The sequence below is a fragment of the Neofelis nebulosa genome, chromosome 18 (genome assembly GCF_028018385.1).
Source record: "Neofelis nebulosa isolate mNeoNeb1 chromosome 18, mNeoNeb1.pri, whole genome shotgun sequence".
NCBI lineage: Eukaryota > Metazoa > Chordata > Mammalia > Carnivora > Felidae > Neofelis > Neofelis nebulosa.
The window spans coordinates 12,543,417-12,554,784 of record NC_080799.1 but is presented as its reverse complement, the minus strand read 5'-3'; the positions used below and the strand labels follow the sequence as shown (position 1 = coordinate 12,554,784).

The 11,368-nt window shown below is 43.8% G+C and overlaps 1 non-coding gene across 1 annotated transcript; it reads left to right on the top strand.

The window, feature by feature from the left end:
- The first annotated feature begins 6,133 nt into the window (after positions 1-6,133).
- Positions 6,134-6,243, top strand: LOC131501753 (U6 spliceosomal RNA). Its single transcript, XR_009256881.1, has one exon. It is a non-coding gene; the product is annotated as a U6 spliceosomal RNA (small nuclear RNA).
- The last annotated feature ends 5,125 nt before the right edge of the window (positions 6,244-11,368 follow it).

The window sequence follows — 11,368 nt, the reverse complement described above, 5'->3', positions numbered from 1 at the left end:
CTTCTTCGCATCCTTAAACACACTTGCTATTTTCTACATTGTTTTAAACAGTAGCTATTCTAATGGGTATGAGGTAGTATCTCATTGTGGTTTTGATTCGTGTTTCCCTAATGGTGAGTGATGTTGGACACCTTTTCATGTGCTTGCTGGCCATTTGTATACCTTTTTGGAAGAGATGTCTATTCAAGTCCTTTGCCCGATTTTAACCAGGTTATGTATGTATGTATGTATGTATGTGTGTGTGTGTGTGTGTGTATGTATATATATATACATACATATGTATATATATAATGTAAAATAAATAAAATTATATATATTTTATATATAATATATATAGTTTTTTTTGTAGTTGCATTGTAGAAGTTCTTTATATATTCTGGATATTAATCCTGTATCAGATATATGGATATTTCTCTAATTCTGTAGGTTGCATGTTCACTCTGTTGATTGGACTGGGTCTTTTATCTTTTATTTTATTTTATTTTATTTTTTTTAACGTTTATTTATTTTTGAGACAGGGAGAGACAGCATGAACAGGGGAGGGGCAGAGAGAGAGGGAGACACAGAATCCGAAACAGGCTCCAGGCTCCGAGCTGTCAGCACAGAGCCCGACGCGGGGCTCGAACTCACGGACCGTGAGATCGTGACCTGAGCCGAAGTCGGATGCCCAACCGACTGAGCCACCCAGGCGCCCCTGGACTGGGTCTTTTAACGCACAGATATTTTTTACTTTTGATGAGGTCTCATTTATTTACTTTTACTTTTGTTGCCTGTGGCAATTTGATAACTTCTGGCATGTGTGTGCTTATATAAATACATTTACATAGAGAGGTATATAAAATCTACATACATATTATCATATATTAAATTTTATATAATAATCTGTGTATATTATATATGAATTATATATGATCTAGATTATAATATAACTATATTATAATATAATATTATAATGTATTATAATCTATATATAATATATAAATATATATCATATAACTTAGAAAATATAATACCTAAAATGTAATATTATTTTATGTATGATCTATAATATATATAATCTATTTTTTATATATGTATATGTATGTATATAGATAGATACAATCTGTGAAACCATCCCCCAAATCAAGGCAGTCAACACATCCTGTATGCCCCAAAATATCCTCATCCTTCTTTGTGATTTCTCCCTTTTGCTTCTCTTCTCCTTCCCTGTCACTTGTCCCTAAGTAGCCGCTGATCTGCTTTCTGTCATTATAGATTTTTTTTCTAGAATTTTACATAAGTGGAATCATACAATATGTACTCTTCTTTTGCCTGGTCTCTTTCCCACAGCATAATTATTTTAAGGTTCATCCATGTGGTGTCAATAGTTCATTCCTTTTTATTCTTGAGTATTATTCCATTGTATGGGCATACCATAATTTTTTTATCCGGTTTCTCCAGAGGTTTGGATCATTTCCAGTTGTTGTCTATTAAAAATGAAGCTGCTCTGGGACGCCTGGGTAGCTCTGTTGGTTGAGCATCTGACTCTTAATTTCTGCTCAGGTCATGATCCCAGGGACATGGGATCGAGCCCCAAGTCAGGCTCTGTACCAAGTATGAATTCTCTCTCTCTTTCTATCTGCCCCTCTCCCCCACTTTGCATACTCTCTTTCTTAAAAAAAAAAAAAAAAAGAAGCTGCTCTGAACATTCCTGTACAAGTCTCTGCGTGGGAATCCGCTTTCCATTCTCTAGGGTAAATGACTAAGAGTTTAATGGTTAGATCATATGGTGGATATAGGTTTAACTTTTACAAAATCATCAAATGCTTTTCCAATGTGATTGTACCATTTTCCACTCCTGTTACCAGTTGGAGAGATCTGGTTGCTCCACATCCTTGCCAACATAATGGCATGATCAGTTATTTTAATTTTAGTTATTTCTAATAGCTGGGTAATAGTATTTTTTAAAATTGATTTTTACTTTTTTTAATTTACATCCAAGTTAGTTAGCATATAGTGCAACAATGATTTCAGGAGTAGATTCCTTAGTGCCCCTTCCCCATTTAGCCCATCCCCCCTACCACGCCCCCTCCAGTAACCCTCTGTTTGTTCTTCATATTTATGAGTCTCTTCTGTTTTGTCCCCCTCCCTGTTTTTATATTAGTTTTGTTTCCCTTCCCTTATGTTCATCTGTTTTGTCTCTTAATGTCCTCATATGAATGAAGTCATATGATTTTTGTCTTTCTTTGACTAATTTCACAGCATAATACCCTCCAGTTCCATCCACGTAGTTGCAAATGGCAAGATTTCCTTCTTTTTGATTGCCGGGTAATACTCCATTGCATATATGTACCACATCTTTATCCATTCATCCATCGATGGACATTTGGGCTCTTTCCATACTTTGGCTATTGTTGATAGTGCTGCTATAAACATGGGGGTGCATGTGTCCCTTCGAAACAGCACACCTGTATCCCCTGAATAAATACCTAATAGTGCAATTTCTGGGTCGTAGGGTAGTTCTATTTTTAGTTTTTTGAGGAAACTCCATACTGCTTTTCAGAGTGGCTGCACCAGCTTGCATTCCCAGGGTAGTAGTATTTTATTGTGGTTGTAATTTGCATTATCTCACAACTATTCATGTTGAGATGTATTTGCCATCCAGGTATCTTTTTTTGATCAAGTGTCTGTTCAAATCATTTGCCCAGTTTTTAAATTGTGTTGCTTATTTTCTTATTTTTGAACTTTGAGAGTTCTTTACATATTCTGGATTTAAGTCCATGGTCAGATACATGCTTTGCAAATATTCTCCTGATCTGTCGCTTGTTTTTTAAATTTTATTTCAGTTTTTTTCTTTTTTTAGAGAGAGAGAGAGTGAGTTGGGGAGAGGGGCAGAGGGAGAGAGAGAATCCCAATCAGGCTCCCCACTCGGCATGGAGCCTGATGCACAGCTTGATCGCAGGACCCTGGGATCACAACCCAAGCCAAAATGAAGAGTTGGACACTCAACCAACTAACTGAGCTACCCGGGTGCCCCTTAACAATGTCTTCTGAAGGGTAGATCTTAATTTTGGCAAAATCCAATTTATTAGTTCTTTGATTGATCTGTTTTGTAAGGTGTCATGTCACTTTGATTTTCAGAGGATCCCTCTGGCTGCCGTGTTGAGAACAGAGTGAGTGGGGTACAAAAGTGGAAGTGGGGAGACCAGTTAAGAGGCTAACAGGAAGATAGGCAAGGGACAGTGCTGGTTTAGATTGGGATGGTGGTAGTGATGGTGAGGAGAAGGGGGGAGGAATTGGGATATATCTTGTAGAACGAGCACATGGGTGGGGTTTTCTGATGGATTGGATGTGAGATATGAGAGAGAGAGGAGTCTGAGGGCCTGGCAGGATGGCGTTGCTCTTACCTGAGACGGGAAGGTTATTGGCAGAGCAGGCGAGGGCAAAGACTGGGAGCTTGGTGTTCGACATTAAATTTGAGGTGCCTCTTTGGCATCCCAAGGGGAGTAGGTACGTGGACATAGGAGTTTGAGCTCGGTGTGATTCAGCCTCTGGTCACGCCGGGCTCTGGGTCATCCCCTGACATTTCCCTTCTTCATTTATATCCTTTGCTGAACGTGTCACTCCTTTTTTTGGAGCTCATATACTAGCCGCGTAAGTTCTGACTCATGTAGACAGTTGTTCATGAATCAAGCTCAAGACCACGGCCTGGATGGATTCCCTTTCTATCCCTCAGCAACACCTAATCCTAGTTGTCCTTCACAAGCCAGTGAATGCAGGAACTGACAACAGAATAACTTGCCATGTATGCCTTTGTAATGGGTGGAAATTTTCGGACCTTGCTGACCTTTGGGAGGAAAAGCCAAGGCATGCCTCCAGCTCTTTCCCTCATTACTCTGACACCTGTCTCTCCAGGAGTTGGAATTATTCCCATTGGCAGATTTAAAGCTGGAAGCTGATGCTGGCTCAGTCTATCCTGCTCGCTGAGGGGAGATTCTGGTCACATGACCAAAGGGAGAAGTAACAACATTCCGCTGGGTCCTGAAGGTGACCTTCCTCACTGGCAAGCCGCTCCCCTGGAACGCTGCTGTTCATCAGGAGTGGACTTGCACCCATTCCCAACTACCTGGAGATTTTTTTTTGAGATGGTTCTGAGTCTCTTTTTTAAGGAAAAAAAAAAAAGTTCATCTTTAAGGAATCCAATCACTAGCATTAGTATATTGTTGAGGCCAATACACGCATCCTTGGTCCCTTGGGCCAGTGAAACAGGGCATCTGCGAGCGGTCCCCACATGCCACGTGGTGTCTCCAGGGGGCGCTTGTGCTGAGTTTAGGATTTCAAATGTTGTAGATGCAGGGATCCCAGGTTTCATACTAGGATCTCCCCCCAAATGCCAATTCATTTGAGGAGATTTTGTATCTTCTAATTTTGTTTCCCTCCAGATTTCTACCTGTTGTACTAAAACCAAAATAACTCAAAAAGAAAAGTGCTTTTTTATACACTTGCCTCCCTCCCGCTGCCCCCATTTTCATTATTCTTTATTCTATCTGGGCCTTGTGTACTTGCGATGTTTATTTATATTGCTGTAATCATATTGAATCGGTACAATTTTAGATTATCGGTATTCTTTTTTTTTTTTTTTTAGTTTATTTATTTATTTTGAGAGAGAAAGAGCACACATGAGCGGGGGAGGGCAGAGACAGAGGGAGATACAGAATCCGAAGCAGGCTCCAGGCTCTGCGCTGTCAGCACAGAGCCCGACGCAGGGCTTGAACCCATGAATCGCGAGATCATGACCTGAGCCGAGGGTGGATGCTTAACCAACTGAGCCACCCAGGTGCTCCCCTTTATTTTTTATTTTTTTAATGTTTATTTCTTTTTGAGAGAGAGAGAGAGAGAGAGAGAGAGAGAGAGAGAGAGAGAGAGAGATACGGTATTATTCTTAATAATCGAGTCCTGGCTGTGGGCTACACCCCGTGCTAAGAGTTTCATGGCCATGTAAGAGCTTCATTTAAAGTTTATCATCACTCTGTGGTACTTGTGTAATCCTTCCTTCATGGATGAGGAAACCGAGGCTCAGAGCAGAGGCTCATACCCGTCCTTTAACATCGAAAGACCATGTGATTCGGGAGCGGTTGTTCGAAAGCCACTGATTGTGCGATTTGGGGCGAACCACGTATTTTTTTCTGATTCTTGCTTAGTGATTCCTACCTACCTCCTGAGACTGCTCAGGACTCAAAGAAGTGATGTATCTGAGGGTAGTTGATAAACGGTGATTTTTATTGTGATCAAAAACAACAATCACAACCCTTCCTTAATAATTCTGTTGTTGCATTTAGATCATCTTTTATTTATTTACTGACTTTGGTTGTCAGAGTGACGTTGCCATGAATATCTCCTCTACCTTTATTTTTTATGTTCTTCATAGATCCCTTAGGACAAAGGGATATATTATGGAGTTTTAAGACGGTTCCTGGTATGGATTACCAAGAGATGACACCAGGTCATAGGGCTACCAACGGTGCGTGAGGGGATTAGTTTCACCGCGGTGTTGCAATGCCAAATAATTTCTTTCATTTTTTATTTTTTTATTTTTTTATTTATTTTTCAATATGTGACATTTATGGTCAAATTGGTTTCCATACAACACCCAGTGCTCATCCCAACAGGTGCCCTCCCTCAATGCCCATCCCCCACCCTCCCCTCCCTCCCACCCCCCATCAACCCTCAGTTTGTTCTCGGTTTTTAAGAGTCTCTTATGCTTAATACCAAATAATTTCTAAAGTCCCTCAAAGGTAGTGGCTGTAAGATGCTACACCATTATTTGGGTGGACATTTGCTCGACGATAAGCGAAGTTGAGCATTTCCCCACATGCTTGTTTACTCCTAGCGTCTCTGTTTTCATGAATTGTCTTCTTCAGTTCTTTGCCAGTTTACATATTAGGGATTTAAGTTTTTGGTGTCAAGATACATAAACTCTTTACATAACAGAGAAGTGGACCCTTTCCGTATTTGCTGTGAATCTTTTCTCCAGATGATACTTTCCCTTCGGTTTTAGTTCTAGCCTTGCCAAATGGTTATTTACTTGTAAAACGTACAAGCTGCCCATCCTTTGTAGTCGCTTCCAAGTTAACTTATAAAGTTATTATCCCTTGTGCTGGCGTGTTAGCAGCACACATGCTAAGATTGGAAGGATACGGAGAAGATTAGCCTGGCTCCTTGTGCCGGGATGACCCCCACATTTGTAAGGTGCTCCATGTTTTTTATGGTGTAAGAAATATATCTCAGTGAAGTGGTTACAAGGAAAAAAAAAACCTAGAACTTATCTTGCCTCTAAAGATCTGAAGCAATACAGTGAAACAAGTTCCTTTCTAGAGGGGAGGGTTTTATTTAAGTTTTCTTATTCATATTCACTGTGATATGTGACTATAATTTTCTTTTTGTGAGTTTTACCTTTATCAGGCTTTAGGAAGAAGATCATGCTTGCCTAATGGACATAAAGGTACTCTTATCTCTTTTCGCACTCCGGATGTTTTAGACGACATCGGAATTATCTGCTTCTTAAAAGTGTGAAAATTGTTCTTGTGGAAACGCTGGGACCAAGTACATTTTTTAGGTTGTTATCAGATAATTTCCCCAATTTCTTCCTTGGTTATTATTCTGTTTAGATTTATACTTCTTGAGTTATTTTTAGTAATCTATATTTTTGTAGAAATTATTCATTTTTGAAGATTTCCACTTATTAGCCTACAACATCCTCATTGGATTTGGAGGAAAAAAAATCTATTTTCTCCATTTTTGTTCTATCTCCTTCCTCATTTCTAATTAAAAATGTTCCCTTAATTATATTTGTCAGAAGTTTGTTTATTTTCAGAGTCTTATCAAGAAAACAGCATTTAAACTACTTTATCATTCTCCTGCTTTATGTTTTACAATTTATTTATTTTAGCTTTATCTTCCCTCACTGCTTCTTTTAAAATTGTGTTGCCCCTTAACTTTTAAATGGAAGGCTTTGTTAATATCAACTTGGATAATCCCGGCCTGAATAGGATTCTGAAGACTGAAATGAGTTAGGGGGAGAGAACGTGATGCATTAGCATATGTTTATCAAGTGGCCACCAGCCAGGGCTACCCGAGGGCTCACCAGCCAGTTCAATAGAGGGAAATACATTCGGGAAGTTGGAAGTCCTTGTGAGGTGTTGGGTGCCTGGTGGGAACCGTAAGCACAGGTCTGACGAGGAGCCACAGAAGGCAGAGATGGGGAGGAGGAGGGGGGAAGGAAGGCTCTCCTCCCTCCAGCCTCCTGCCAGTGCCTCTCTTTGGCAGAAATTAACCAGAAGCCGCTGGGCAAAGGAGCCTGGGAGGTGTAACTGGCGGAATTGGGGCTGAACGGGGAAGGACAACCAATGGACCTGGGAACAGACAGTGATCAGCACCGACACCTGCCCTTCAGCGTGGTGTGGTCAGAAGACTCTGTGATGCTGGAGACATGACATCGCTGGCACCAGGATGCTATAGACTCTTTGTTAAGTCCTCCTGGGCTGTAACTTCTACACGCCTTCTTCCTTCTCGCTGTCTCTTTTCTTGCTTTTCCATCGCCAAGCCCATTTGAAAAAGGGAGGTCAAGTTTCTGTGCTGGCTCTTTCCTCAGTTAATCCCCGCCCCCCTCCCCGCCCAACGCCCACTTTGGCCACCTTACCACAGCCTGGATCGAACCCGGACCTGCGTACAGAGGTGCCCGGCCCCCCAGCTGTACTTCTGGCTTCTTTGTTCAGCCCCAGACCTGGATTTCTAGCTGTCTAATGGGCACCCTGGATGCCACAGAGACCATGTAAATGGAATTTATGACGTTCTCTTCTCCCCAGATCTCTTCTGTCCCCTGCATTCCTTTGTCAGTCGATAGGATCTCCTCCACCCCTGCATCAGAGAGGAACAGCTTGGAGTAGCTTTTAGTCCTTCCTTCTCCCTCACATCCCGTACAGGCTTCTGCCCATCTGCTCAGTTCTGTGCCCCAAGGCTGCTGTTTCTTTCCTCCTCCCACACTGCAGCCACACCAGCTCTGGCCTCGTTATTGTCCTCTGGCTTCTAATGGCCCTTCTCCCTTGTCTAGTCTCCCTTTGTTCTAGTACGTGCTGCACACTGATGCCAGAATGATAGTTTTGGAACTACAAGCTGATCATGTCACCCAAGGCCATAAACTTCCAAAGCACCTCCAAGTGGAAAGGATTCGCCCAAGTGTCTTCGCTGTGGGAACAGCTCCTGTCTCCTTTTCCCACCGCTGTCATTTGCCACTTTGGGTCCAATCATGCCAATCTACTTTTCTCTCCCCAGAGAGTGCCAGGGCGTTTCATAGTCCTGGGTCTATGCCCATGCTTCTTTCTGATTCTGGAAGGCAGCTGTTCTCAAAGTGGGTGTCCAGACCAGCATCAGCATCACCTTGGAATTTACTAGAAATGCAGATTCTTGGGGCGCCTGGGTGGCTCAGTCGGTTGGGCGTCCAGCTTCGGCTCAGGTCATGATCTCTTGGTCTGTGTGTTCGAGCCCCACGTTGGGCTCTGTGCTGGCAGCTCGGAGCCTGGAGCCTGCTTCTGTGTCTCCCTCTCTCTCTCTCTGCCCCTCCCCTGCTCATGCTGTGTCTCTCTCTGTCTCTCAAAAATAATAAATAAATATTAGAAAAAAAAAAAGAAATGCAGATTCTCATATTTCACCCAGACCTACTGAATCAGAAACTCTGGAGGGGAGGCTTGGGAATCTGGATTTTAACAGCTCCTCCCACCCCTGGGTGATTTAGATGCAAGGTAAGGTCGAGAACCACCCGACTTCCCCTTGCATCTGGTACCCTACTTAGTTACAGATGCCGGCTTAGCTTGGCTTTTCCTGTTACCTCTGAGGTCACCACCCCTTCTATCTTCCTTCCTTCCTTTCTTCCTTCCTTCCTTCCTTCCTTCCTTCCCTGTCTTTCTTCAGTTTTTGCAGGAACTTGACCAGTTCCTTTCCCAGAGCTGTTAAATCCAGCCTATTTATTTAAAAAAAGTGAGTTTCTCAAAGGCAAGACATTCTTTTACCTTCCCAGGTCCTAGAATGCTCAATACATGCACACACACACACACACAAATAAATATGATATACAATTCAAAATTATTTACCAAACACTTGGATAATGTTTACAGCCAGGCATTGTCCTGAGCTCTATGATAATTTAAAACCCTTTCATCCTCGTTAAAACAAGTAAGCATTGGAAGCTGTTCTAGTGACCACTTTCCGGATGAAGGATTCGAGGCGCAGGGAAGTGAAAGGAACTCAAAGTCACGCAGCCAGTGAGCGGTCAGTCTGTGGTTGGAGTGTGGGCAGTCTGGCTGCAGATTCTGGTTCTTGATCTCTCTTCTGCACCCCTCCTTAGCAGTATCAGCTGTGTTCAGAGGCTGTGCAGAGACGAGGCCTCTGGCGGCCAACCATACTGCCCTGCACTCCAGAAGTTCTTTATTGGACTGTGTGGGGCTCCTTCTTCAGCTAAGGTGGGCCGTGTGCAGGTTAGCTTCCTAGAGGGCCCCTAAGTTCCGCTCGGAAATTTTCCTCCTTATCGGGGGAGACGCCCTGGGCTGAGGGTCTGGAAGAGTTTGTTTTGAGGGCCAGTTACCCCCCCCACTGGACCAAGAGGCCTGAGGATCAGGCTAAAGTCATAGTTTTTATTTTTTATTGCCTTTTTTTTTTTAAGTTTATTTATTTTGAGTGAGAGAGCATGCCAGGGAGGGACAGGGGGAGAGAGAGAATCCCAAGCAGACTCCGCGGTGTCAGCACAGAGCCCAACCGGGGGCTCGATCCCACAGACCGGGAGATCATGATCTGAGCTGACGTCAAGAGTCGGACGCATAACCGACAGAGCCACCCAGGTGCCCCGAACGTTGTAGTTTTTCACCTTGACTAGGTCAGACCACTTCCTGAGGCATTTGGAGGCGTTTAAGAAGATAATGCAAGACAGTATTCTCCTCAGGACAGCATCGGCCCTGCCCAGAGAACGGCTGGCTTAACCAGAGATTTAGATGTCGGTTCTCGTTCGGAAGCATTCCTCCACTCCCGTTAGGTTCCTTGACGCGCTGGATTACTGGAATCCTCCAGATGGAAAGCCCTCTGTCAGTACCCGGTACTTAAGACATCTGTACCCGCTGTTTAGCACTGCACCGTTTAGCGTGAAGGTACTGGGGTGGGGGCTACCATTGGTTTGTGGGAATCTCCTCCAAGAATCGGAGAGAAGCGCTAAGGCACAGGCACGTGAAGGATCAGGACGGGGTGTGATTTTATATACTAGCATACAGTAATTAGCGGGGGTTCAAGTGCCAAGCTGAGCGATACCAACAATTAGAGAACAGGACAGCGTGTCGTAAGACGCAGACTCCGTGTTGTGAACAGCAAACCCAAGATGAGCCGGGGAAAGTTGCATAAATGGAGGCTGGGGTGGGCAGGGGTTTTGAGGAAGGAGTGGGATTCACTCTGAGTCGTGCTGCAAGATGATAAAACATTGAATAACTTTAATTGGGAGGTTTATTGTGTGCTATGTAATCTTCTGAGTGCTTTTCATGAGGTCGTCTGAATTTCACAAGGGCCTTAGGAGGTAGGTCTTATATATTTTAAAGTTTATTTATTTATTTTGAGAGACAGAGAGAGAGAGAGCGCACGTGCAGGGGAGGGGCAGAGAGAGAGAGAGAGACGGAGAGAGAGAATCCCAAGCAGGCTCCGCGCTGTCAGCACAGAACCTGACTCAGGGCTCGAACTCATGAACTGCGAGTTCATAACCTGAACCGAAAACAGGAGCCTGACGCTTGATTGTCTGAGCCACCCATGCTTCCTGAGGTAGATCTTATTAACAGCCTCGTTTTACAGATGAAGACACTGAGGCAGGAAGGCGATGAGTAAGTTTTCACGGTGACACAGCTGAGTGTAAAGGAACTTGATTCGAACTCACGGTCTGCCTTCAGCCCTTATGCTTAACCATTGGACTCTGTAAGTCAAGTTTTCTCTTTCTCCTGAGATGCTCGAGAGCCCAACACTTGGGTTGGGTGAGGTGGGGTCGGGACCAACCAGTGGGCAGCAGAGTATGAGGCCAAGGGCGGTCTGAGAGAGGAGACCAAGGTGGTACAGGTCATCCAGTGGCAGGCAGATAGCCCAGCCGTGTACCCATAGCTGGCGGGAGCCAGGCATTAGCTGCAGGTGAGGAACAAGAAGCGACTAACTCCAGGGTGGGGTGTTTTCTATCGCTTCCCTTTGCATCCCGCTAGGAGTCCAGTGTCCCCCACTTCACGACCTGTCTCAACAACCTTCCTTCTCAGCCTCCCCTTGGCCCCCATCAATCATACTCTCTGAGCAAGACTCCGATTCTGGAAAAGCCCAACTT